The 27,723-nt window shown below is 50.8% G+C and overlaps 1 protein-coding gene across 7 annotated transcripts in view; it reads left to right on the top strand.

Moving 5' to 3' along the window:
* TIAM1 (TIAM Rac1 associated GEF 1) overlaps window positions 1-27,723 on the top strand; it is a 442,353-nt gene that overhangs the window by 97,335 nt on the left and 317,295 nt on the right. For 2 of the 7 annotated variants that reach the window (XM_055127803.1, XM_055127796.1), the window contains exon 4: window positions 10,883-10,987. The exons of the other annotated variants lie outside the window; for them this stretch is intronic. The gene's annotated coding sequence lies outside the window, so the exon portion shown is untranslated. The remainder of the gene's footprint in view (window positions 1-10,882; window positions 10,988-27,723) is intronic. 7 annotated transcript variants of the gene reach the window in all.

Here is a 27,723-nt window from a genome sequence, read left to right as displayed (position 1 = left end):
ATGGGATGCCAGGGATTGAACCTGGGCCAGCTATGTGCAAGGCAAACGCCCTCCCTGCTGTACTATCACTCCAGCCCATCAAGTCCAATTTCTTCACTTGGTTTCCCTTGGCCTGATGCAGCAGGGGAAGAAGAGAGGTTATTTCACAGACACATGCAGTGGGAGTAGAGGAATCTTGGAGTTTTGATCGTTTCACCTCATGTTCAGGATTTCAGAGTTCACAAGGGTCACACACAAAGGAAGAAAGCACGTGCTGTTAAATTCTAGCAGTGTTACTGCTGGTAATATATCCCAGAGGAGCAAAAAAGTATAGTCAAAATGACATCTGCACTTATATGTTCATTGCAGCACTGCTTACAATAGCCAGAATCTGGAAAAAACCCGAGTGCCCTAGAATAGATGACTGGTTGAAGAAACTTTGGTACATCTATACAATGGAATACTATGCAGCTGTTAGAAAAAATGAGGTTATGGAATTTGCATATAAGTGGATCAGCATGGAAAGTATCATGCTAAGTGAAATGAGTCAGAAAGAGAGACAGACATAGAAAGATTGCACTCATCTGTGGAATATAGAATAATAGACTAGGAGTCTAACACCCAAGAATAGTAGAAATATGTACCAGGAGGTTGATTCCATGACTTGGAGGCTGGTCTCTCATTCTGGGCAACTCAGAGAAGGGAACACCAAGTAAAATGTGGTCGGAGGTCATGCAGGGGAGGGGTGACGCGTGCCGAATGTAGACTAGAGACTGAACACAATGGCCGCTTAACACCTTTATTGCAAACCACAACACCTAATCAAAGAGAGAGAACGAAAGGGAATACCCTGCCATAGTGGCAGTTTGGGTGGGGGGAGACGGAACTGGGGAGGGTGGGAGGGACGCTGGGTTTACTGGTGGTGGAGAATGGGCACTGGTGAAGGGATGGGTAAAAAAAAGAAAAAAAAATTCTAGCAGTGTTAGTTGTATATTTAGGAAAGGGCTTTATTCATCAGAAATAATATTTCTAACCCATTGGGAGCCCCAGCTCAATGCCCAGGACTGCTCGTGTTCCCCCAAACCAGGAGGAGTAAAACCGTGTCACGTGCAAGGGTTTCTGGGAGGGACCCCCAGAGCAGGAGCAGCAGGATCAATCACCTGGGGACTTGCTTCATACACACATTCTCAGGCGCCGTCCCAGCCCTCCAGATTCTGACAATCTGGGGACAGGTGGCGGGCGTGGGACCCGGTCAAGTGGATTTTTGGGAACTTCCACCTGGAGAGAGAGAGAGAGAGACTCATTCAAAGCAGAGCGGTCAGGGCAGCTGAACTCCTGGCAAGTCCACAGAGGAGTCAGTGGAGAGTTGAAATTGAAAGTGCCAGGGAGGGTATCTGCTGGATTCAGTTCAAGTTCAAGTTCAGCCTTCGTTGGCGCGTGGTGGTTCTCTAGAGGAATATGGGTGAGAAAAAACACATTATCAGGTGGAGGGAACCACGGGTAAAAATATAGAGCAAGCGAAAAACTGGGTCACTTCTGGCGATCACAATGATTACTCTCATTATGTCATTATTATTACTATTATTCTTATGTCAGGGTAATAAGATGGCTAACTAAGCTGGCAAGATCAGTGGTCCGATCATGCTGAGAAGTTTGGCTTTTCTCCTAGAAAATAACAGAATGGGCTTTTTTTTTTTTAAAAAAAAAAGGGCATAGCATTGAAAATAATATGAGATTTGCAATTTGATTGAGGGGACATATGTTTGCATGCACACACACACACAGAGGGCATTATTAGAATAAAGTTGTTAGGGTATATTAAAAACAAGCTGGGAATGAAGGTGGAAAGGTGAAGACGTTAGAATTTAATTCTGTGGTTTTTGCTGTGTGTAATGACTCTTGTTTGCACCTATTTGAATGTGTTGCAGTGCAAAATGAAAGGTATAGGGAGTTCTCGTGAACAGCCTTCAACATCCCAACTAGAGTTAGACCCAGGGTAGAGGTGATAAACCTACACTGATACCTCGTTGTTCATTACAAGTTCAGAGTTTGCAATTAAAGGTCATGTTTTTGCTGGGGGAAAAGGCAGCTCAGTTTAGAGAAGAGACCAAGTAAAGGGTTGCTAGGAGGGCCGGTTTGGGATGGGAGATGCGGGCTGAAAGTAGACTATAGACCGAACATGATGGCCACTTAATGCCTCTACTGCAAACCACAACACCCAAAAGGAGAGAGAGCAAAAGGGAATGCCCTGCCACAGAGGTGGGGTGGGGTGGGGGGAGGCTGCATGGGTGGGGGTGGGAGGGATGATGGGACCATTGATGATGGAAAATGGGCACTGGTGGAGGGATGGGTACTCGACCATTGTATGACTGAAACACAAGCACGAAAGTTTGTAAGTCTGTAACTGTACCTCACAGTGATTCACTAATAAAAAATTGAAAAAAAAATAAAGGTCATGTTTTGCAGTTACAAGTGAAGTTTCATTTGTGGTAATGTATGTTCTGTGGGTTTGGATAAGTTCATCAGGGTCGGTAGTCTACATTATAATTGCCATGTAGAGTAGCTTCATAACCCTGAATATCCTGTCCGCCCTTCCGTTTATCCCTTTTCCCTTGCTCCCTCCCTGAAGTTCCTGGCAACCAGAGACTTTTTCTTTTTCTTTTCTTTTTTTAAAAGAAATTTTTAAGTGAATCATCGGGAGGTAAAGTTACAGACTTACAAACTTTTGTGCTTACTTTTTAGTCATACAGTGATCAAGTACCCATCCCTCCACCAGTGCCCATTCTCCACTACCAATGTTCCCTGTATCCCTCCCACCCCCCCATCCCCTGCCTCTGTGGCAGTCACATTCCCTTTTACTCTCTCTTTTTGGGTGTTGTGGTTCACAGTACAGGTACTAAGTGGCCATCATGTTCGGTCCAGAGTCTGCTTTCAGCACCCATCTCCCATCCCGAGCAAGCCCTCCAAGCATCCTTTACTTGGTGGTCCCTTCTCTGTCTCAGCTGCCTTTTCTCCCAGCATGTGAGGCCAGCTTCCAAGCTGTGGAGCAATCCTCCTGGTCCTTATGAACCAGACTTTTTCTTTATTGTCCCTAGAGTATTATCTTTCCAGAATGTCACGGGAATTATACTGTCGGCATCCTTTGCAGATTGGCTACTGTGCCTTAGTGTTACGCATGGAGGGTTCTTCCCTGACTTCTTATGACGTGGGCTCATTTTTCATTATCACTGACAGTCCATGGCTAGCACCTGCTGAACGGAAAGCATTTCGGATGCATCTAAGTTTTGGCAACTGGAAGTTAAGCTGCTGTAAGCCTTCATCCGCAGATCTTTGTGCGGATCTACGTTTTCAGCTTCCTTAGACAGCAAGGAATGAGGCAGCTGGATCGTACATGTAGTAAGAGCATGTTTAGTTTTGTAAGAGACCCTCAAACTCATTTGCACTGATGGGTCTGTAGGCGTTAAGGTTGGGTGAGTATAGTATAGTAGGGTTGTCCAGGGAACCAGAACCTGTTTGTATGTGTGCAGATATATATATTTATTACATAAGTATAGCCTTCTATGTTCTATTATGTAAAGAAGGCCTTTAGCTTTGGTAATTAGCTCACATAATTATGAAGGTCAAGAACTTACTTTTTTTTTTATAGTGCAGGAATACAGCTCTTTATTCAGCCATTGACAAAGCTGATTGAATTGGGCCTGAACTCCACAAGAACGTACATTTACCCTCTGGAAGCAGGAGATGCAGGGAAGCTGGAGGTGTTTCTGGCCTGAGGCCCAAGGCCTAAGAACCAATTCTCAAGGTTGTCTGAGCTCGGAGCACGAATATGCCCTGGCTGCAACCGAGAGCAGGAATGTCGCTTTCCTCTGCCTTTTTGTTCTGCCCTGCTGTCAGGGACGGGACAGTCCCCACCCTCCTTTATGAGCCTGATACTTTGGATTTAGTACGAGGAGTCAAATGCTCAAATCTTCGGGAATCACAGATGCACCAGGAACAGAATCCTTTTAGGGTCCAAAGAGACAGGCCAACCGGCTGGGCACAGGCCCCCCTGCAGGACGCCTCCTGGGTTCGATGAGCACAGCTGGGAGCAGATCCAGCCTCCAGCCAACAACAGCCCCTGAGCGCCCACTGGGTGTCATCACCCGCCTCCCCAAAGCAATATCATCATCTTGTTTGTTTTTGGGCCATACCCAGATGGGGCTCGGGAGCTAGTCCCAGGGCTACTCCCAACTCTGTGCTTGGGGCCACTCTCATCAGGGCTTGGAGGATCAGGCCATGCTAGGAATTGGACTCAGGGCTCCTGCATGCAAAGCCTGTGCTCCTGACCTTTGTGCCATCTCCCCACCCTTGTTTTTCTCTTTCTCAAAAGGGTCTTTTGGGCTGGAGCAGTAGTGCTGTATGTAGCAGAGTGCTTGCCTTGCACAAGCCAGCCTGGGTGCTATGCCTGGCATCCCGTACCATCTCCTAAGCCTCGCCAGGAGAGATCCCTGAGCACAGAGCCAGGAGGAAGCCCTGAGCACTTCTAGGTGTGGCCCAGGAAACGGAAACAATAAAGCAAAACAAAATGAAACCACAGACATGGATTCCCTCACCTTCCTGGAGCCCGGAAGCTCTGTCAAGATGTTGGCAGGCCTTGCTTCTGAAGGCGTCCGGGAGGAACCCTCCCTTTGTTCTCCTCGTCAGCCCTGGAAGTTCTTAACATTCTTTGGCGTGTAGCTACAGCAAGGACACGCTTCTGTCCACTGCCCGTCTCCTCACGGGCCTCTCATGGGTGGTCTCTTGTAAAGTCACGTCAAGAGATTTGCACTGATAAAGGGACTGATAAAGGACATAGACAAAGGGTCGAGAATCCCTGTCATTGTATCCTAACAACTCTACCTGCAAGGCCCTAGATCCAAATAAGGTTACTTTTTGATCTTCTGTCTTTTTGGCTCACACAGTGATGCTCAGGAGTGACTCCTGGCTCTGTGCTCAGGAATTACTCCTGGCGGTGCTTGGAGGACCCTATGGGACGCTGGGGATCGAACCTGGGTCAGCCACATGCAAGGCAAAACCCTGCTGTACTGTCACTTTGGCCCCAAGGTTGCATTTGTTGTTTTGTTTTGTCTTTATTTTCAGGCCACACCTGGCTCAGAGCTTACCCTGGCTCTGTGCTCAGGAGTCACTCCTGGTGAGCTTGGGTATCTTTATGGGATGCTGGGGGTCGAATCTGGGTTGTTTTCGTGCAAGGCAAGCACCCTACTCACTGTACTATCGCTTTAGACCCAGGGTTACATTCTGGTATCACCTGGATAAAACTGGCTAGGCATGAAATTTTTTTTTTTTTTCCAGCGGGGGTGGGGGTGGGGGTGGGCATGATTGTACCTGCTGTATGTATGGAAGTCAAGTTTTGGGGATCAGTCTCCCTCATTGAGCAAAGACATAAGAAGCCTGGAGAGGGTCAAAAGCACTCCCTCCAATAATTATAGCAACCCGTGAAGAGGTCAGTTGGTCATTTCCAGTCTAAATATTTTGTTTGTTTGGTTTGAGGCCATGCCCCGGGGTGCTCAGGGCTTACTCTTGACAACTGCACTCAAGGATCAGTCCTGGTGGGTTTTGGGGACCAAAAAATGACGCCAGAGATGGCGCCCAAGTTGCCTTGGTCAGCCATGTGCATGACAGATGCCCTACTTGCTTTGCTATTATTCCGGCTCCTCCGTTAAAAATTGTATTCTCCGTGGGGTGCTTCCTCTTGGACACTCTTATTGAGAATGTACATTGAAATCATTTATCTTCAGAGTCTCCAGGGTAGCTGGTTGACCACATACGGATGATGGCTGGAAAAATCCTTTCCCAGATGTGCCTTCAGTAAATTTCCTGGACAGAATCAGCTGCTTTTTATAACCCAGAGCTCGAAGAATGTTGGAGCTGTTCACGGGCATCCAGAGATGTCTGGATGGAGAAAGGTTCTGTGGATGGGACCATCCGGCGCTGTGCCTCCCACTTCTCCTTTTTTAATTGATTTTTGGGTCACACCCAGCGATGCTCAGGGCTCTGCACTCAGGGATCACTCCTGGCGGGGCTTAGGGGACCATATAGGATGCTGGGGATCGAACCCGGGTTGGCCAGCCCTGTGCAAGGCAAGTGCTGGACTTACTGTACTGTGTAATGCTCTGGCTTGGGGCGGTCCTCCTGGCCTGAAGGAATTTCTAACTTTCTCCACGCCCGTTTTCTGCACCATGACATTCTGGGTGTCACATCAGGGATATGTTTTTCATTTGTTTCTAATCCATTTAGTAGGCTCTCCTGAGAAGTTGCCTTTTCCTAAGGCATGCTTAAGAAAAAAATTGCATCATCATTTCCTACAATGTTATGATAGTTTATTGAACTATTTCTCACATTTTAGTTTTTCTTGTTCTCTGAATAGTGAGATTTAGGGACACCCTTTCCTTATGCATCTTTTAATTTTTTTATTAGAGAATCACTGTGATGTACAGTTACAAACTTATGAATTTTTGTGTTTGCATTTTACTCATACTGTGCCCATCCCTCCACCAGTGCCCATTCACCTCCACCAATGATCCCAGTATCCCTCTCACCACCCCTGCCCCATCCCCCACCACCCCACCCTGCCTCTGCGGCAGGGCATTCCCCTTTGTTCTCTCTCCTTTTGGGTGTTGTAGTTTGCAATAGAGGTATTGAGTGGCCATCATGTTCGGTCTGTAGTCTACTTTCAGCCCGCATCTTCCAACCCGACTGGGTCCTCCCGACATCCTCTACTTGGTGTTCCCTTCTCTATCTGAGCTGCCTTTTCCGCTAGCACGTGAGGTCAGTTTCCAAGCTGTGGGGCAGACCTCCTGGTCCTTATCTCTACAACTCTTGGGTGTTAGTCTCCCACTCTGTTATTTTATATTCCACAGATGAGTGCAATCTTTCTATGTCTGTCCCTCTCTTTCTGACTCATTTCACTTAACAGGATACTCCTTATGCATCTTTGTGATCCCTGTTGTATTTTTCATCTTTCAATGAAAAAACTTTTGTGCCCTGGTGTTTCAGTTCTGAGCAGATGAACTTACTATACATATTTTGGATGCATGGCATTGCTGTATTCATGTGCAGAGAGAGCGTTTTTAAGTGCCGTCACATCAGCACTGAGAGGTCCTCATCGCAACAGTTCCCTGGGAGGAACGGATGAGAATTTCTGATCATGAAGGTCAAGATTTGGGGGGTGTGATCCTCTGCGTGAAGTGGTTCTCATCTCTGAATGCAAATGGAAAATGGCGCGTTGGTAGACAAACCATCTCCTATTTAGGACAGGCCCAGCGGTACCCGGTGCCGAGGAGTGGAGGCTTGCATTGCCACTAGTTCATCTTTTGAACCTAATGGCCAGTGTGGTGTATGTGGCCACAGTATCTTGGGCTGGTCATCAGGTCAAGGGCCCGGTTCCCCAGGGAACGGCACCAGTGTCTGTCTCTGAAGAATCTAGAGCCCATCTCTCTGTGTTGTGTTCTGTTGTTGATTTTGGGTGTTTTGTTTTGTTTTGTTTTTTTTTTTTTGGGTCACCCCGGCGATGCACAGAGGTTACTCCTGGCTCTGCACTCAGGAATTACTCCTGTTGGTGCTCGGGGGACATAAAGGGTGCTGGGAATCAAACTTGGGTTGGTCGCATGCAAGGCAAATGCCCTACCCGCTGTGCTATGGCTCCAGCCCCTATTTTTGGTATGTTTTTGTTTCAGGGCCACACCTGGCTGTCCTTAGGGCTCACTCCAGTTCTCTGCTCAGGGATCACACTTGGCTTGGCTCTGGGGGACCATACGTGGTGCTGGGGATTGAACCGGGGTTGGCTGCAGGCAAGGCAAGCGCCGCGCCTGCTGTGCCATCGCTCCATTTAGTCTGAGGTTGATGCATCTGTCATTTATTAGTGCCAGTGAATCTTCGAATTATTTTACTGGCCAAACAAACAGGTCCGTTTGCGAGGCGTCCACCAGGGGCAGGACTGTGATGGCTCCGTGACTGAGTTCTGTCCCCCTACTTGGCCGCTTGTCACATCGGGCCTATTTCATCCCCCTGTTACAGAGGAGGGAGGAAGCTCGAGGCAGCTGGTCACCACCTGTCCAAGTTCTCAAGTGGGCTCGGAACTGAGGCTGCCGAGGGGACCCTCCCGCACAGGTTGAAGAGTGATGCTGGCTGGAGCCAGGGCGTGATTTCCTGGGGAGGCCGCTCGAGGGTCCTAGCAGGCCTGGGAACACTTGGACGGCCACATCCCTGGGGTCTGTTAGTGCTGACCACACTTTCCTTCGGCCTCGGGATGACGTGGCAGAGTCCTCCGAGGACTGGCCGCCCCTCCCGGCTATGCACTCCTGAGCTCTTCTGCGTGTCCAGGGGGTTCTGAAGAGCAGGTCGGTCCTCGGTTCCCTTCTCACGGGGGTGTGGCCTTTTTGGACCCCTCCCCCTTCAGAGTTCCAGCGGGGCCGGGCTCACTGCTGGACATGCTGATCAAGAGCTTCTGTGCGGGCAAGTGGACGCTGCCCGACGCCTCCTTCCCTCATGCTGACGCGGGTCATCGGTCCCTTGGCTGGCTTCTGTGAGGGCGAGGAGGACTCAGCTGACTCTGAAACCTGCTCTGTGGCCGGTGTCTGAGCCCCAGCTCATGACGGCCACGGTGCTCCCTCAGGTCCTCTCAGAACACTAGCTGGGGGACTCTTGTTGATGCCAGTTCCTGGTCACCCACCACAGCAAACCCAGAGGACTCCCCGAGGTTTCAAGGGTGGACGGGTGGCCTCTTCCTTCCTCTGCCCCCTGCTCAGACGTGCTCTCCAGACTCCTGCCTGAGAGACATCCATCCTCATGGTTCTCTCTGCCCTGCCCCAAAGACGCAGCCTCCCTCAGGCTGTTCCCTGTGGGGTGCTGCCCTCTCTCCCTCAGCTGAGGCTTCTGTCAGCTGTGGAGATGGTCCCAACTTAAAAACCCTCAGCGAGGCCTCCTGGATGTAGGTAAGGCGTAGTTGGCAGCGGCAGTTGGAGCATCCACAGGGACCATCCTGTCCACAGAATGTTCCAGAATGTTCTGGAATGTGTGCAGTGGTTGTTCTCAGCTTTGATCTCAGGCGTGTTCTTCTTGTGAATCGTACCTTCGGGAGATGGGGCTCCATGCCTGTGATGTGTGCAGATTCACCGCCAGGCAGGCTTTTTGCTCTCATCAGATTCGGTATTAATTTGATCCACTTGAGAGGCTGCTACAGGGAGTTTCTTAAATCCTTCCCTGCTTTTTTTTTTTCTTTTTGGGTCACACCCAGCAATGCTCAGGGGTTACTCCTGGCTCTGCACTCAGAAATTACTCCTGGCAGTGCTCGGGGAACCCTATGAGATGCTGGGGATCGAACTGGGGTCGGCCGCATGCAAGGCAAATGCCCTACCCGCTGTGCTATCGCTTCAGCCCCCCTTCCCTGCCTTTGTCGGAAGGGAAGCCCTCCCAAGTCTTGTTTGCGTGTCGGACCTAATACTTCATCGCTCTCTGGTCTTTTTGTTCTTGCTCACTGGTGCTTGCCTGGCCTTCCAACCACTGGGCCAGTGGTTTCCAATCTCTGTCCTGAAACCTGTCCACGGGCCGCGGTTGGAGGCAGCTGCCCTAATTGGTGGTGGACCATGGCGAGACCACTCAGTTATTACCGAGGCTTGTCTTGGCTTCCTCGAAAATACTTGGGTCTCGCAAACCTCCCAAATGTTAGTCCGTTCCAGGCCCGAGGCTGCTGCTGAGGTGAGAACCAGACTCACACATCCCAGGGCGGCCAGCCAAGCCCCGAGCGTCCCTTCTCAGCTCCGAGCAGATGTTCGCCGCCCACAGCCAGCTCTGAGCAGCCCCGAGCAGCAACGAAGGCGCGGCAGACGTGGAATTGGCCTTCCTCCCCTTTCCAGGATTTTAATTAAATTTACGCATTTCTGCTTTCCTCCTACCCTTGACAATGCGTTTCTGGTGAGGGGCATTGGTCCTCTGAGCTCCCAGGCGGTCCGGGGGTGGGGTGGGCTGGCTTTGCTTGCTTGTTTGTTTTGCACCATGTGCTAGAAGAATTCCTTTTCTTTCTTTCTTTTTTTTTTTTTTTAATGAATCACATTGAGATACAGTTAAAGACTTACAAACTTTTATCATTAGGTTTCAGTCATACAGTGATCGAATACCCATCCCTCCACCTGTGTCCATTCTCCACCACCAATGTTCCCAGGGTCTCTCCTACCACCCACATCCCCCCTCTTGCCCACCCCCCTGCCCCCGCCTCTGTGGCAGGCACATTCCCTCTTTCTCTCTCTCCTTTTGGGTGTTGTGCTTTGCAATACAGGTAGTAAGTGGCCATCATGTTTAGTCGATAGCGACTTTCAGCATGCATCTCCCAACCTGAGCAAGCCCTCCAAGCATCAGTCACTGAGTGGTCCCTTCTCTATCCCGGCTGCCTTTCCCCCCAGCATGTGAGGCCGGCTTCCAAGTCCTGGAGCGATCCTCCTGACCCTTATGTCTAATGTCCTTGAGTGTCAGTGTCAAGGATTCATCATCATCATCATCATCATTATCATCATCATCATCATCATCATCATCATCATCATCATCATCATCATCTCATTGATCATCGAATTTCTTGAGCAGTCTCAGAAACGTCTCCGTTCATCCTAGACCTGAGATTTTAGAAGCTTCTCTTTACTCATCCTTTCAATGGTTTGTTTTACTTTATATTCCACAAATGAATGCAGTCTTGCTAGGTCTGTCCCTCTCTCTCTGATTCATTTCACTTAGCATGGTATGCTCCGTGTCCATCCACTTATATGCAAATTTTATGATTTTGTCTTTTCTAACAGCTGCATAGTATTCCACTATGTAGACATACCAAAGTAAGAATGCCTTCTTGTTTCCTTCTCTCCCGTCTGTGGCTGTCAAGTTCATGTGTAATCAGGTTTGTGGCTTCAGACTGCAGAGAGACCTCCTCCCATCTGCTCGAATCCTGTCCCTACCTTTGTCTGAAGCAAAGCAAACAAACAAAAAGGTATTTTAATTTATCACATACTTATTGCCACTGCATAATCATTACTCCCTGTGTTTCCTTCCTTCCTTCCTTCCTTCCTTCCTTCCTTCCTTCCTTCCTTCCTTCCTTCCTTCCTTCCTTCCTTCCTTCCTTCCTTCCTTCCTTCCTTTCTTTCTTTCTTTCTTTCTTTCTTTCTTTCTTTCTTTCTTTCTTTCTTTCTTTCTTTTTTGCGTCACACCTGGTGATGCACAGGGGTTACTCCTGGCTCTGCACTCAGGAATTACTCCTAGCGGTGCTCGGGGGACCGTATGGGATGCTGGGAATCAAACCCAGGTTGGCTTCGTGCAAGGCAAACACCCTACCCGCTGTGCTATTGCTCCAGCACCCCTGTGTTTCTTTTTTGAGTAATACTGGCACGTGTGTGGGTGGGTGTGTGTTCGGCTGTGGGAGGTCTTTGAGGGGAGAGTGACATTCCTGATGTCTTTTGTTTTTTAACTGATTTAAAAAAATTGTTACCATTAGATACACAGTTACAAAATTGTTCATGGTTGGGTTCCAGTCATACAATGTTCCAACACCCGTCCCTTCACCAGTGTACATTTCCCACCACTAATCTCCCCAGTTTCCCTCCCTCCCCCACCCCCCAGCCTCGATGGCAGGCGCTGTTCTTCTCTCTCTCTTGCCTTTGGCATTACGGTTTGCACCACAGGTACTGAAAGGTTCTCGTGTTTGTCCTTTTGCCTAGTTCCAGCTCTCAGTTCTTGTCCAGAGTGGTCATTTCCAGCCGTCCTTGTTGTGGTGGTCCCTTCTCTGTCCTAACAGCCCCCCTCCCCCACCACTTGTGACAAGCTTCCGACTGTGGACCAGTCCTCCTGGTCCTGTTTCTTTCTCTCTCTCTCTCTCTCTCTCTCTTTTTTCTTTTTGGGTCGCACCCAGCGCTGCTCAGGGGTTACTCCTGGCTCTGTGCTCAGACCTTGGTGCTTGGGGGACCCTATGGGATGCTGGAGATTGAGCCTGGGTTGGCCACATGCAAGGCAAACCCGCCTTCCCTGTTCTGCTATTGCTCCAGTCTCTCTCTCTCTCTCTCTCTCTCTCTCTCTCTCTCTCTCTGTCTCTCTCAATAGAATCACTGTGAGAGAGCATTGCAGAGGTGTTTATGATTCAGTTTCAGTCATACAATGTTCCAGCCCCATCCTTCCTCCAGTGTAATTTCCCAGCACCAGTGTCCCTAGCTCCCCCCCGAAGCTCACCCCAACCCCAGCCTGCCTCTATGACCGGGGCATCCCCTTGCCTTCCCTTCCCTCCTCTCCCTTCCTCTCCCCTCCCCTCTCCTCTCCTGTCCTCTCTCTCTGTCTCTCTGTCTCTGTCTCTCCCCCTTGTTTCTCCCCCTTGTATATTAGTCTCACTCTGTGTGTGTGTGTGTGTGTGTGAGAGAGAGAGAGAGAGAGAGAGATTCAGATACCACTCATGTCTTGTTTAGATAAATCCTTCCGTCACTGGGGGCGAATGAACCAGAGTGCTGGTGGGGGGGGTCTTGAAGGTGGGGAGGCCTGCAGCCGACGTTCACTAACCAGGTCGGAGACGATTCTGATTGCCGGTGACTGAGAAGGAGACTCGGGAAGGAAGGGAGCTCGGGCCTAAGGCCAGAGGAAGGCCGCTTTCCTCCCCGGTGTCAGAGGAGCTCAGAGCACTGAATTCCTGATGCTTTCTTGAGCAGGGACTGGAGTGATAGCACAGCGGGTAGGGTGTTTGCCTTGCATGCGGCCGACCCGGGTTCGATTCCTCCGCCCCTCTCGGAGAGCCCGGCAAGCTACCGAGAGTATCCTGCCTGCACGGCAGAGCCTGGCAAGCTCCCCGTGTCATATTCGATATGCCAAAATCAGTAACAACAAGTCTCACGACGGAGACGTTCCTGGTGCCCGCTCGAGCCGATTGATAAGCAACGGGACGACAGTGCTCCGGTGCAGGGCTGCTTGAGCAGAGTCCAAGGGCCCTGGAGAGAACTGCAGCGAGAAGACAAGGGCGTGGAGGCTGAGAAGGTGGGAAGAGGAGGCTGCCGTGCCCCTGTGATGGGGTGGTTGGCGCCCCTGAGGAGCATGGGGGTGGCAGCTGTTTCCCACCCAGTTCCACTCGAGGATTACGGTTCCAATGAAGGTTTCTACTTTCTTTCTTGTTTCCATTTAAATTAAAATTTTTGAATCGTTTTCTTTCTTTTTTTTTTTGCTTTTTGGGTCACACCCGGCGATGCACAGGGGTCACTCCTGGCTCTGCACTCAGGAATTACTCCTAGCGGTGCTCGGGGGACCATATGGGATGCTGGGATTCGAACCCGGGTCAGCCGCATGCAAGGCAAACGCCCTACCCGCTGTGCTATTGCTCCAGCCCAAATCGTTTTCATTTTTAAAAAATTTATTTTTATTAAAAAACTGTGATTTACAAAGTTGCTCATAATACAGTTGTACCAGGCATTTGGTGTTCCAGCCCCCCAGTGGGACCGTCCCTCCAGCCCCGTCCCCAGTTTCCCACCCAGCCCCTGCCTGCCCCCTTTGGCACGTAACAGATTTACTTGGCATGGCTGGCTCCAGCAAAACAAAGAAACGGCACATAGAATGATCAGAAGATCATCAGTAAATATTGACTAGGGAAAAAAAAAATGATCTGAAAAGAAATCAGTGAAAGCCAATGTGTTATTGCTGTATGATTTTAACCAATGTAAATAAGGAAATTAAAGCCATTTTATTTACGTAAGTAACTTCAACTCCGGAATCTAAAATATGTTGCATTAAATTCTGTATTTGGATCTCATTATGGTAATTATGTCAACCTGTCAATAATAAAGCTTAAAAAGATTCTGTGCTAATATATTTTGGAGTTTGCATGAACTAGGTAAGGCCGGTGGTGGCACTGTAGCATTGTCGTCCCGTTGCTCATCGATCGGCTCGAGCGGGCACTAGGAACGTCTTCGTCGTGAGACTTGTTACTGTTTTTTGGCATATCGAATACGCCACGGGGAGCTTGCCAGGCTCTGCCGTGCGGGCAGGATACTCTCGGTAGCTTGCTGGGCTCTCCGAGAGGGGCGGAGGAATCGAACCCAAGGCCTACATATGTAAAAAAAATTTTTTCCTCCTACACTTTATTAAAGCACTGGTTTACAAAGTTATTCTTGATGATTAGTTACAGTGCTCAGTATTCCAACACAAGTTCCACCCCACCACTATCGCCCTCCCTCCACCATTGTCTCCAATTTTCCCAGTCACCCCTCAAGCCTGCCCCCATGGCTGGCCCACAAGAATTTATTTTATATTGCTGGTTACCAATAAATTGCTAAGGGAATCATCCAAAATATTTCCTTAGAAGAAAATTAGTATAAATTGTTTCTCATCATGGGGACATTAAGTTCTTGTATGAGGAATTACTAAGGTGTTGTTACAGGTTTAGTCTTCTGTGTTACTGTGTTTTTAGTCGAGATTGTCTTGGCTTCTATGTTGCATCCCATCCAGTCAGGTGTGCTACTACTGGATTATCAGTGTTGTGGAGTTTGGAGATGTCTCCAGTGCCAGGAAGTGCAGAACTTTTTAAATGAGAGGTACAGCGGGAGTTAAATTTTTAACTGGGTTAAATTTTAACCCAGTTTGGGGCTGGAGTGATACAGCACAGCGGGTAGGGTGTTTGCCTTGCACGTGGCCGACCCGGGTTCAAATCCCAGCATCCCATATAGTCCCCTGAGCACTGCCAGGGGTGATTCCTAAGTGCATGAGCCAAGAGTGACCCCTGTGCATTGCTGGGTGTGACCCAAAAAGAAAAAAAATTTTTAACCCAGTTAAAATTTTAACGTGGGGTGTGGACATGACTCCTAGGGCTTCTGGAAGCACAGGGAGGTAGGGGGAGGTAGCTCATCATGAATCCGAGAAGATTTTAGTTACAGGGATTCGTGTACCGGAGTTCCAGAAGGTAAGTTTCTCTGAGATTCGGTCCCGAGATGATGAGTCTGGCCAGAAGCATGTTGCTGACTTTGGTGGGAGCGAGCGGTTGCCACTTTTTTTTTGGGGGGGTGTAGGTGGGTGCTGGCCCTCCTTCCTCCATAATGCCCCGGATGTCTCTGCTGAGAACAGGTGTCTAAGATATTTTTTCAGCTAGTTGGTGTCTTTGGAGATTTATGTGTGGTTCTCTGAAGCAAGGCTAGTAGATGAACTTACCTAGCGGTGGAGGTGGTTCCTGGACGTGATTGCCGGGATTTTCAGAAGCACAGAGAGCTGGTGGTGGGGGAGCTACTTGTTTTGATTATAACATTGCGCTTTACAAAGTGACTCATAACACAGTTGTTTCGGGCATTCAGTGTTCCAACATCAATCCCACCACCAGTGTGCCTTTGCCTCCACCCATGTCCCCAGCCTATCCTCTTAGGAGGCACAAACAAATTGACGTCATGTTGCTTGTTACAAGAAAAAGGCAAGTGCAGTTATCAAAGAATATACCAACGAAAGTCAATTTGTGATTATTGTTACATCTCACAGTGGTGTTACTGAAGTCATTGTCAGAGCATTTACTGAGCTCTTTGGTACTCGTTGACTCATCTCTGTGTGGGTTTCTTCTTCTTCTTCTTTTTTTTTTAATTTTTTCAATGGACTGGAGCAATAGCACAGCGGTTAGGGAGTTTGTCTTGCACACGGCTGACCTGGGTTCAATTCCTCTGTCCTTCTCGGAGAACCCGGCAAGCTACCGAGAGTATCCCATCCACATGGCAGAGCCTGGCAAGCTTCCCGTGGCGTATTTGATATGCCAAAAACAGTAGCAACAAGTCTCACATTGGAGACGTTACTGGTGCCCACTCGATGAGCAATGGGATGACAGTGACAGTGACAGTGATTTTTCTCATTGAGCTCACTGGTCTTCTACACAACTTCCCATCAGATTTGCTGTGCTTCTACTGGGTTTTCAGTATGTTGAAATGGAGGTGTGGCATGGCTTCCTATGTGGCTGCCTCATCCTGGAGCTATGGAACTGGAATGGCTCGGTGGCTTGGTGACTTGATGAGATTCAGTTTATGGAACTGGGTCATTTCTGTGCCAGACGGTGTTGGGTGTGGCTGCGGGCTGCAGTACCTTCAGGCCGAAAGGGACATCTGCCCTCCCCCTGTTCCTAGAAGACCTCTGAGTTCTCAGTTAGCCTCTATCTATCTGTGATGATTCTGTGGCATCATATTTTTCGAGGTTGATTCTCGAACCACTCAGGTTCTTGCTCACGGCTGCTTTGGACCTGGAGCTCTTTTTTTTTTTCCTTTTTGGGTCATACCTGGCAATGCACAAGGGTTATTCCTGGCTCATGTATTCAGGAGTTACTCCTGGCGGTACTCAGGGGACCATATGGGATGCTGGGAATTGAACCCGGGTCGACTGCGTGCAAGGCAAATGCCCTACCTGCTGTGCTATTGCTCCAGCCCTAACCTGGAGCTCTTTGCACACCTTTGGTTTCTAGAAAGTCACCCAGCAGTGCAGTTCCTATTTATTTATTTATTTGTTTTTTGGGTCACACTCGGCAATCAGGGATTACTCCTGGTTTTGCATGCATGAATAACTCCTGGAGGTGCTTGGGGGACCATATGGGATGCTGGGAATTGAACCCAGGTCAGCTGTGTGCAAGGCAAACACCCTACCCGCTGTACTATCGCTCCAACTCCAAGTGCAGTTACTTAGACCAGGCATTCCCACAGTAGGTGATGCCTCCCCCGCCCCCCGGGGGTACCAGAACAAGCCGGGAATGGGGGCAGGATGCAGTATCAACTTTGCATGCTATCGGGGGTTGCTTTCTGTTTGTTTGCTTCAAGAAGGTAGATTTTCAGGAGAGCATTGAGTGATTTTTTTTGTTGTTTTTGGTCACACCTGGCCATGCTCCGTGGTTACTCCTGGCTCCACATTCAGGAATTATTCCTGGCAGGCTGTGGGGGAACCTTAGAGGGTGCCAGGGACGGAACCTGGTTCAGCCACGTGCAAGGCAAATAAATGCCCTACCTGCCGTATTATTGCTCCAGTCCCATTATTGAGTAATTTTGTTTTGCCGTTTGGCGGGGAGCCCTGGCTTAGAGGGTCCTCTCGCCCTCATCTCCGGAAGGCACAACAGCTGTTTCAGCAGCCCCTGTGAAGGTTATTGTGAGCCGCAGTATTATGCTTAATAAAATCATCAGTGCTATGAGTGCAACATCCAAACAGCTTGGCCACCAGTTCCCAGCCTGTGTCTCCTGCGGATGGTGGATTCTGGCTCTTCAGGGCCAGAGCCGCTCCTTGTTGGAAGAATCCCAGAGAACACCCCTCATGTCCCCAAGGGTGTACAGTTTCTAGTGGCTTCCTGCTTCCATGGACCCCGCTGACCACCCTTACCGCCCTCCCCAGCCCAGCTCCACCTCTCCTCAACCCAGGACGGAATTTCCCCGGGTCCTTCTCACGGTACCTAATCCCAGGGAGTTCCCCCACCCCCTTCTCAAGTGGGCTTGAGACTGTCCACCTGCGCCTTCTGGGGTTCTCTCCGTGCGGCTGATGGATGTGTTTGGACGTGACCTTTTCCAGTTCCTCTTCCCTGGGCTCTTGCCCGCGGAGGAAATAGCCTCCGCTTGCATCCATCTGCCCCCGTGGCGGCAGAAGAGAGGATTCCTCCTTCCTCTGCTCTGGGTCCAACTGCGCGGACACCTGTCGGGCAGGAGCTGCCATTGTTCCTGCTCTTCTCACTTCCTGGCTCTGGAAGTCATCAAGCTGGACGTGAGACGAGGTGGTGGTGGTGGCGGCAGCGGCCGTGGCGGGTCCTCGGCTGACCTGGTGCTCCCGTGATGGATTGCACAGCCCCCCCAACCTCCTCCTCCGACCCGCGCTGTTCGTCAGCCCTTCCCCATGGGGGCCGATTCCTTCCGAGAGCGGTTCACGTCCCCGGGGACTGTGCGCTGCGCGATTGGAGAGGCAGAAGGACCGTTTTCTCTTTTAACTCTGATGAGAACCATCTGGGCGGGACTCGGCCATGTGCTGCCGATTAGTACAGCGCTGGGGCTCCCCCCGCCGCTCCCTGGGGCCCTTAAGGGAAGCCAGATGAGGAGAACGGCAACCTTGACATCAGGCCCCGCCAGGAAAGGCGCTCAGGCCGTGTTCGGGGCGTGGCGCGCTCGCTTTCCCCGCCTGCCGCTCTGGAATCTTCTCTCGTGCTCCCCAGCCGCGTGCGTGCGTGGGGCTCAGGAGGGCTGTGCTGGAGTGCAGATGGGAGCACGGCCGAGGCGCCAAGTCCAAACGCGCTTCGGCTCTTTGCCCCGTGCCCTGGGCCTTGCTCTGGGGGTCTCTGCATGAACTCAGGGGAATTCTCCCCAGCACTGCTGCCTTGACAACCATGGTATTTGCCGACTTCCTGATGTTGAATGTGTGCAGGTGACGTAACCCAGCTACTAGGGCATGAAGCAGGGGGCACTTTTGTGTGTGTGTGTGTGTGTGTGTGTGTGCACTCGCGCTTGTGTGCATGCATACATATATGTGTGTGCACATGTGTGTGTGCTCGCGCTTGTGTGCATGCATGCATGCATGTATGTGTGTGCACATGTGTGCACGCGTGTGCTCAAGCTTATGTGCATGCATGCATGTGTGTGCGCGTGTGTGCATGTGTGTGCACATGTGTGTGCGTGCTCGCGCTTGTGTACATGCATGCATGTGTGTGCACACATGTACGTGTGTCTGCGTGTGTGTGCGTGTGTGTGTGCACATGTGTGTGTCTGGTGCAGAGTCTTGAGTAACTTGGGGACTTGAATGTCTGTCTCTGTCTCTGTCTCTCTTGCGCCCTACCTGCCGGTACTCGGGGCTTACTCCTGGCTCTATCCTCAGGGATCACAATCCTGGTGAGGCTCTGGGGACCACAAGGGATGCTGGGGACCGACCCTGAGGTGGCCATGTGAAGGCAAGTGCCCTCCCCGCTGTGCTATCGTGACTCCAGCTGCTTGTTTTTATTATTTATTTTTGGTATTTGGGAAACACCTCAGCAGCCCCCAGGGGCTCACTCCTGGCTCCGTGCTCAGAGGTCACTCCTTGAGGGGCTCGGGACAATGTGTGGTCCGGGGATCGACCCCAGGCTGACCATGTGCAGGGCAAACGCCCTCTGCACTGGGCTGTTGCTCTGGTCCCCCGTCTCAGTTTTGTTAGTGAAGCAAAGAGTTCTTTTTTGAGGGAGAACACTGATTTCAAAGAGAATGTTGGGGGCGGGGGGAGGAGAGAGGAAGAGGGAGACAGACATGAAGAGAGACAGAGAGATGGAGATAGAGAGATAGACAGAAGAAAACAAACAGAGAGAGAGAGGGAGAGAGTCAACAGTCAGAGAATAAATGAAACGTGTGCTCTACCAACAGACACGGGCCTCTGCCAAGTAGCATTTCTTCCTTGGGGCCAGATATCCCTTCTTGGGCCCCCTAGAATATTCTGGGGGCATGGGTGAGAACTCTGTGGATTCAGGGAGAGTAGCGCCATACCGGGGGAGCAGCCAGGAGGACAGAGAGGCCATGGGGAGGGAACAGGGTCGGAGGGAGGCTGTGGAGACGCATCTCTGTGTAGGGAAGATGGTGCCGCTCTGCAGCTGAGAGGCAGCCCCCCAGAGTGGGGGCACCTGCATGTGTGCTGTTTGGGGGCCTCTGGCTTGGGGCCATACTCAGCGGCGCTCACGGGCTATGCCAGGGGGTGCTGGGCTTGCACCCTTGCCGCGTGCATGCACAGGCTGCCCTTGGCCCTTGCAGCTCTCCCTCCGGCCCTTCGTGCTGCTGCTTCAGACAGGCAGAGGAGGAACGGGTCCCCGAGCTGCAGAGATATTTCCTCTCTGGCCTCTCACGCAAAGTTTGCTGACGGTCCAGGGGGTGGTGTTGGAGGAACTCTGTTGGCACGAAACACTGTCATTAACAATCTTGTAAATCATGGTGCCTAAAATCGGAAAAATTAAAAAAAATGAAAAAGAAAGAAAAAGTTTGCTGATCTTTGCTCTCTGTGTTCCTTTATCCAGAATCTAGGACATCCCTCTATTTAAAGTCTCGGGTCGCTACTCATATTGGCTGAACATATCCACCCCAACGCTCAGCTCTTAGCTAATTTCCAGAGTTTTATTTTCAGTGTGTGTGTGTGTGTGTGTGTGTGGTGGGGGCGGTTTCTCTTCTGAGAGTATTTGGAATTAGAGGGTTGTGGGGGGGCTTTTATGGCTGTGCACATCTGCTGATGTTCAGGATATTTTAGTACAATCTCCTTGTCGGGAGGTGGTCTCAAGGCTCGAGATTCCAGATGCTCCCTTGCTTTTAACTGACACATATCATACACAGACACACACACAGACACACAGGCACACACACACAGACACACACAGACACAGACACACACACACACACACACACACACACACACACACACGGGGACCGTCAGGGAACTCACCTTCCTGCCAGCCACGTGCACTTTGCTGTCTGTCTCCTAGATACATACTCATTGGTCCCTACAGTCACTGCATCCGGTCAGTCGAGGACAGACTGTTTCTTCCCGTTTCTCGGCCGTGTGCATTCCGGAGAAGGCTTGGCCCTTCTCGTGCTCTCTGAGGAGTCTTCAGCCTCTGTCGGTCCTGCTTCCGCCAAGGAGGAAAGAACCCTCTCCGAACTCTCGCCCTCTCACCTGGTCCTCTTTGCTCCTGGGTCCAGGCTTATGATTCCAGCCAAAGGAGTCCAGCTGGGACTCCCCCCCTTCCCCCACCCCCCGCCCCCGCAACAAAGTGGGGAGTTCATGTTTGGGGAGCAACTTGGTTTTTAAAGCCCATAGCCAACAACAAGAGAGAGATGGAGAGAGGGTCAAGGATGCAGGAGAGAGGGGTGCCGGCAGGGAAGGGGTGTGGAGGAGGAGCACGGGGAGCTGAGGTTGGTGAGGGGCGGCCACTGCATTAGCAGCTGAGAGCATGAGGCTAGAGCTGGGGGACGGGGCTCTGGAGTCCCCAGAACTTTCGAGGGATGTGGGCTGCAGCAAAGCGGGGAGCCTCTTTCCCATGAAGGAGAAGTTTCCAGAAGACTCCCCATGGCTTTTCAGCTCACGCTGAGCAGACTGCTCACTCAGCAGATTCATCCAAGTGCTCCCCACCGGGGCCTGGAGGAAGAACTCCAGTCTTAGAGGTTCTGGCCTGCAAACGTCACGTCACGTGTTCAAATCCCCACACGTGCCAGTGTGTTGCTAGCTGTGCCGGGGTTTGAGCCCGACAGCTCTGTCGTTCGTGCCTCTGGTGCCACCAGTGTTTCTCATAGCGAGGCGCCTCCCCCACAAGCGGCGGGGAGGGGGGGCAGGAAGCGCAGCCCCCCCCCCCCCCCCGTGATCGGTGAGCGTGTGTATGCAGAGCAGCATCCAAAAGAGGCAAAGCCCCAGGAACACCACAGCCGGGTGGGCGCCCTCCCAGCTGCCGCCGAGTGTACCAGCCCCAGGCCCCAGCATCAACGCCATCAGCAGTGAAGAGAAGGGAAGCAGTTCAGGGAAAGTCTTGGATCCCACAGGCGCCCTCACGGACACTCTCTGACTCAGCCTCACCGTCCACGACCCGTCTCGGGAGAGAGGAAAACCACACTGCTAACCGATACGGGCATACCAGTCTCCCGGCTGAAATCTCTGGGGCCCCCAGGGGAGGAGGACATAGGGGCTGGGGTCCCGCTCCTGCTGGATGCCCTGGCAGCTGCACCCACACCTCACGGCCAGTGGGCCCAGCTCCACGCCTTCACGAGGAAGGTCTGCAGAGATGCCAGAGATGCAGAGATGCAGAGATGAAAATTCCAGATGCACCAGTTTTCTTTTTTTCAATTTTTTAATAATTTATTTATTTTTAATTAGTGAATCACTGTGAGGGTACAGTTGCAGATTTATACTTTTATACATTTTTGTGCTCATGTTTCCCCCATACAAAGTTCAAGAACCCATCCCTTCACCAGTGCCCATTCTCCACCACCAGTAAACCTAACATCCCTCCCACCCTCTCCAGTCCCGTCTCCCCCCACCCCACACTGCCACTATGGTAGGGTATTCCCTTTTGTTCTCTCTCTGATTAGGTGTTGTGGTTTGCAATAAAGGTGTTGCTCGGCCATTGCGTTCAGTCTCTAGTCTACATTCGGCATGCATCACCCTTCCCCCGCATGACCTCCAACCACATTTTACTTGGTGTTCCCTTCTCTGAGTTGCCCAGAATGAGAGACCAGCCTCCAAGCCATGGAGACAGCCTCCTGGTACTTATTTCTACTATTCTTGGGTGTTAGACTCCTAGTCTATTATTCTATATTCCACAGATGAGCACCAGTTTTCGGGCTGAAAACTCTGGGGTCTTCCCGGAGTGGAGACAGGCAGCCTTCCCCTCCGCCCCTGTACTTCCAGAAGCTTCTGCAGCCGCGGCTACATCCCCCATCTGCCGTCTTGGAAACGCACTGATACATTTCTACAGATCCCCGAGAGCCTGGCCGCATAGTGGCTGCATGATGCCTCCAAACCACACTACTCACGGCCCAGCAGGACCCGCCAGATTAGATGGGAAAGTAGCCAGGAGCCAACTAGGCCAGTAAACAAAAACAATAACACAGTAGGTTTAACTAGCAATAAACAGCTCCATAAACCATCAGACAATGATTAAAGACCTCATTGTGAGCTAGAACAATTTTCACAATATTTTCTTTAAACAGAAGTTTTCTTTCTTTCTTTCTTTCTTTCTTTCTTTCTTTCTTTCTTTCTTTCTTTCTTTCTTTCTTTCTTTCTTTCTTTCTTTCTTTCTTTCTCTCTTCTTTCTTTTCTTCTTTCTCTTTTTCTCCCTTCCTTCCTTCCTTCCTTCCTTCCTTCCTTCCTTCCTTCCTTCCTTCCTTCCTTCCTTCCTTCCTTCCTTTCTTCCTCTCTCTCTCTCTTTCTTTCTTTCTTTTTTTTTTTGCTTTTTGGGTCACACCTGGCGATGCACAGGGGTTACTCCTGGCTCTGCACTCAGGTATTACCCCTGGCCATGCTCAGGGGACCATATGGGATGCTGGGATTTGAACCCGGGCCGGCCGCGTGAAAGGCAAACGCCCTACCCGCTGTACTATCTCTCCAGCCCTCTTTCTTTCTTTCTTTCTTTCTTTCTTTCTTTCTTTCTTTCTTTCTTTCTTTCTTTCTTTCTTTCTTTCTTTCTTTCTTTCTTTCTTTCTTTCTTTCTTTCTTTTTTCCTTTCCCTTTTTCTTTTATTAATTCCATTAGTCATTTAGTTGTAACAAGCAATATAAAATAAATTATTTTGTGCCTGCTAAGTGGGCAGGCTTGGGTAGTGGGTGGGAAACCGGGGACCATGGTGGAGGGGAAGGTCACAGTGGTGGTGGGTTTGGTGTTGGAATATTGAATGCCCCAAACAGCTGTGTTAGGAAACTTAGGAGAGATGCAGATGGTGGGGCTTCCAGGGTTCAATCAGTGGGGATCGAGCTTCAGCCTGGGGGCAGAGTCGTGGAAGACTGTTCAACTAGAGATTTTCTGTCCCCCGACCCCCCTTCTTCTGGTGTCTGAGTCAGTCGGGTTTTAACAAGGCTGCAGAATCACACTCTTGTTTTTCTCTAAGAGGGTTTGGGCCACATCCTAGTGGTCCCCAGGGGGCTGCTTTGGGTGCTGCAATGCTTGGGGTTACGAAGTGGGGGGGCATCGAATCCAGGTTTCCTGCATGCAACGCAAAGAGCTGTCTCGTTGGCCCCAGAGAATTGGCACCGTTTACACATCCCACGGAAGGGCTCGGCATTCAGATGAGGAGGAAACAAGGGTGATGATGAATATAAAGAATGGGAATCGGGGAGCTGGAGCCGTTAGTACAGTTTGCCTTGCACGCGGTCGCCCGAGTTCAGACCCCAGCATCCTATATAGTCCCGGAGCAATGCCAGGCGTAGTTCCTGAGTGCAGAGCCAGGAGTAATGCTTGCGATTGCCTAGTGTGAAGCAAAAAGCCTAAATAAATAAATCACTGTATCACTATCATCCTGCTGTTGGTCATTTACTCGAGTGGGCACCAGTAACGTCTCTATTCCACTCAGCCCTGAGATTTTAGCAGGTTCTCCTTTCTTGTCTTTCCCAACGATTGGAGGTTCTTTCAAGGTCAGGGGAATGAGACCTATTGTTAAATAAATAAATAAAATTAAAAAAAAGAGAATTGGGGTGGGTGGGTGGATGAAGAGATGGTCGTGGGGGAGGCACTTGACTTACGCACAGCCAACCCAAGTTTGATTCCTGGCTCTGCATAGGGTCCTCTGTGCCCTGACCAGGAGTCAGCCCTGAGTACAGCTGAATGTGTGCCCCAAACAAAGACGAAACGAAAGAATGGGAATTTGGTCTCTGTCCAGCAGCTGGCTCTGTCGATATCACAGTTCTAGAAAGGGTTAAGCCCGCTTAGCCAACATGCTCTCCAGCAAGAACCGAGAGTGGAGACTTTCATGAAAATCTAATTGTCCTGCATTTGGGGAATTGATTCACTCTAAACAGGAAGCGTGTGTTCAACCCTGGCCTTTGGGGCACTTTGTTGTTTTGAGTCCTTTTAGCCGGCCCAGTAAAGAGAGTTCCTTAAGGAGCTTTTATTTATAAGAGGAGGTATTTCAGGGGGTCTGCGCGCCCCCCTTCTTTCGCTCCTCTGCTCCCGGGCAGGGGGCTCCTTTGAAGGTCAGCGGGTCTAAACTGGCAGCGGACAGATTCTTCTCGCTTCTTTATCTCGGCTGATTTCTCTTTTTATCTCTGCTTCTAACAGAGACTTGATATAAGATCTTGGCCAGAAATGTGGAAATAGCTAAACCATATAAACAAGGATGCTAGACAGCGGACACATCGTTAAACGTACCTGTGGGCCGGAGAGAGAGTACGGAGCGTCCGGTGTCTGCCTTGCTTGCAGCTGATTCAGGTTCTGGCCCCAGCACTTCCCAGGGGATTAGCCCCCGTAGCACGGAGCCAGATGTAGCCTTCTCAGCACTGCGTGGAGTGGCCCCAAGTTCTCCTCTGCCCCCCCCCCAAAAAAAATCCTTTGAATGATCTGGCAAGAACTCCAGGTCTGTGTGTGTGTGTGTGTGTGTGTGTGTGTGTGTCTGTCACACTCAGTGATGCTTAGTGCTTACTGCTTACTCCTGACTTTGCTCAGAAATCATTCCTGGTGGTGTTCAGGGGACCCTGTGGGATGCCGGGGATCAAACCTGGGTTGGCTGCACGCAAGGCGCACCTCCTACCTGTGGTACTATCGCTCTGGCCCCAAGAACTCAGGGGCTTAAGCAGAAGGATGTCTGTTAGGATTTTCTTTACTAGGATTTACTTTCTGTAGCAGGGAGGCAGCAAATAGAAAGGCAAGTGTGTCGATTTTTGGAGGCAGGTCCCATTGGACAGGCCACTCACCTGCAGTCGTCAAAAATCCCAAGGATTTTATTTATTATTATTATTATTTTGCTTTTTGGATCACACCCAGCATTGCACAGGGGTTACTCCTGGCTCTGTGCTCAGGAATTACTCCTGGCGGTGCTGGGGGAACATATGGGATGCTGGGAATCGAACCCGGGTTGGCCTAGTTCAAGGCAAACACCCTACTCACTGTGCCATCGCTCCACCCCCCACCCCCCCAGGATTAATCTGAGTGCAGGAAAAGTCGTGCTGGGAGCCATGGCCGTCCCCTGGGGCTGGGCACCCTCCTTGGTGGCACTTGGGCTTCCTTTGGACTGACTTCTCCTGGATATCCTGGCCGCAGCCCAGTGGGGTGCCAGCGGCAGTGGAGACTTGGGCCTGAGTCACCCTTCTGGGCTCCAGAGACATGTTTAGTGACAAGTCAGAGGGCCTGGGGCCAAGTGGCCAAGTCTGGGACTTCTCTGCTCGTATGTCTCACTCTGTGAATCCCGAGGAGGGTGTGTGGAGTAGCAAAGTGGGCTCAGGGGACCGGATGTGACGCCAGGGATCGAGCCCAGCGTGGCTGTGTGCAAGTGCCTCTGCGTTGTGCTGTCACTCCTGTCATCCCTCTCTGCTCTCCCCTCTCCCCCACCCCTTCCTCCACTTCCTTCTCTTTCTTCTTCTTCCTCCCCTTCCTCCTTGTCCTCCTCTTTCCTCCCCTCCTCTTCCTCTTCCTCTTCTTTTCTCTCCTCCTCTCCCCTCCTCTTCCTCCTCCTGCTCTCCTCCTCCTCCTCCTTTTTATTAATAAACCACTAAGTGATACAGTTACAAAGTTCCTCCCTTCTTTTCTTTCTGCCTCTCCCTTTATGGTTCTTGGGCCACACCCAGTAATGCTCAGGGCTTACTCCTGGCTCTGTGCTCAGGAATCCCTCCTTGCAATGCACATGGGACCATAAGGGATGTCGGGGATCGAACCTGGGTCGGACCTCGGGCAAGGCAAGTCAAGGCAAGTGCCCTACGCACTGTACTATCTCTCTGATCCCATTCTCTCTCTCTCTCTCTCTCCCTCTCTCTCTCTCTCTCTCTGAGGTCGCTCCCCCAGCGCTTAGGGTATTTTTCTGATGTGGGCAGGGACCCAACCCAGGCCTGTTGGCACGTGCTCTAAACAAAGGCAGGCATCCCAACCTGTCCAGCCATCTCCCCCGCCCAAGAATACTTGAATACTTGTTTTAAATTTAATTCTCTCTGAGGGCTGGAGCGATAGCACAGGGAAGAGGGCGTTTGCCGACCCGGGTTCGATTCCCAGCATCCCATATGGTCCCCTGAGCACCACCAGGGGTAATTCCTGAGTGCATGAGCCAGGAGTGACCCCTGTGCATCGCCGGGTGTGACCCAAAAAGCAAAAATAAATAAATAAATAAATAAATTTAATATTCTCTCTCTCACAAATCAGACAGGAGGCTTCCTCCGATGGGCCACATTTCAGAACCCACATGACTTCCTCCTCTCAGCGTGGTTATGCGAAATCCCCATCATTTTGGGCCCGAACTCTCCCAGCTATCTCTCTCTGGGGGAACCCCTCCCTGGCTCCTGGGGCCCCATGAGGGAGTGAGCTCCCAAGGTCTGGATTGGCAGAAGCTGGTGGCCCATCATTAGGGGTGTGTCTGGTGCTCTCACAGAACCATCTGCAGAACTGGAAAAACTTGTCTGAGTGCCTGAGTGTTAGGGAGTGGGGGAAGGTGCCCCTTTGGCTGGTTAATTTCTTTTTTTTCAGGGGAAAGGCGAGCCAGGGAGGGGCAGCTGACACATATCTCTGCCCTTGGCAGGTGTCTGCCCTCTTGGCCTCCCAGCCAAGCCTTCAGATTTCTCAATCTTGGGGCCTCCGCGCCTGGGACTCCCACGTCCTGTGTTCGGCATGCAGGCTAGAAGCCAAGAAGAGTGTTTCCTTGGCTAGGGCCACCTGTGTGGGCTGAAGCTTCTCAGTGCCTCAATTCAGCTTCACTTAGATTCTTTCAGAATCACAGAGGTCCTGTCTGCCTTGCAGCATTGAGCTTGAGATGGGAGGTGGGCGGGGCGGGGGGGTTGTGTGTCTCTGTACGTTTATTGCTCCAATAACACTCGACCAATCACCTTCGTGTTAATTGCATTAATAATACTAACAGGTTGGGGCCGGAGTGATAGCACAACGGGTAGGGCATTTGCCTTGCACACGGCCGACCCGGGTTCAATCCCCGGCATCCCATATGGTCCCCCAAGCACTGCCAGGAGTAATTCCTGAGTGCAAAGCCAGGAGTAACCCCTGAGCATCGCTGGGTGTGACCCAAAAAGCAAAATAATAATAATAATAATAATAATAATAATAATAATAATAATAACAGGCATGTTTAGGGTCTTAGTGTGA

Source organism: Sorex araneus, chromosome 2 (genome assembly GCF_027595985.1).
Source record: "Sorex araneus isolate mSorAra2 chromosome 2, mSorAra2.pri, whole genome shotgun sequence".
Taxonomy (NCBI): Eukaryota; Metazoa; Chordata; class Mammalia; order Eulipotyphla; family Soricidae; genus Sorex; species Sorex araneus.
This window is presented reverse-complemented; position numbering and strand designations above follow the sequence as displayed.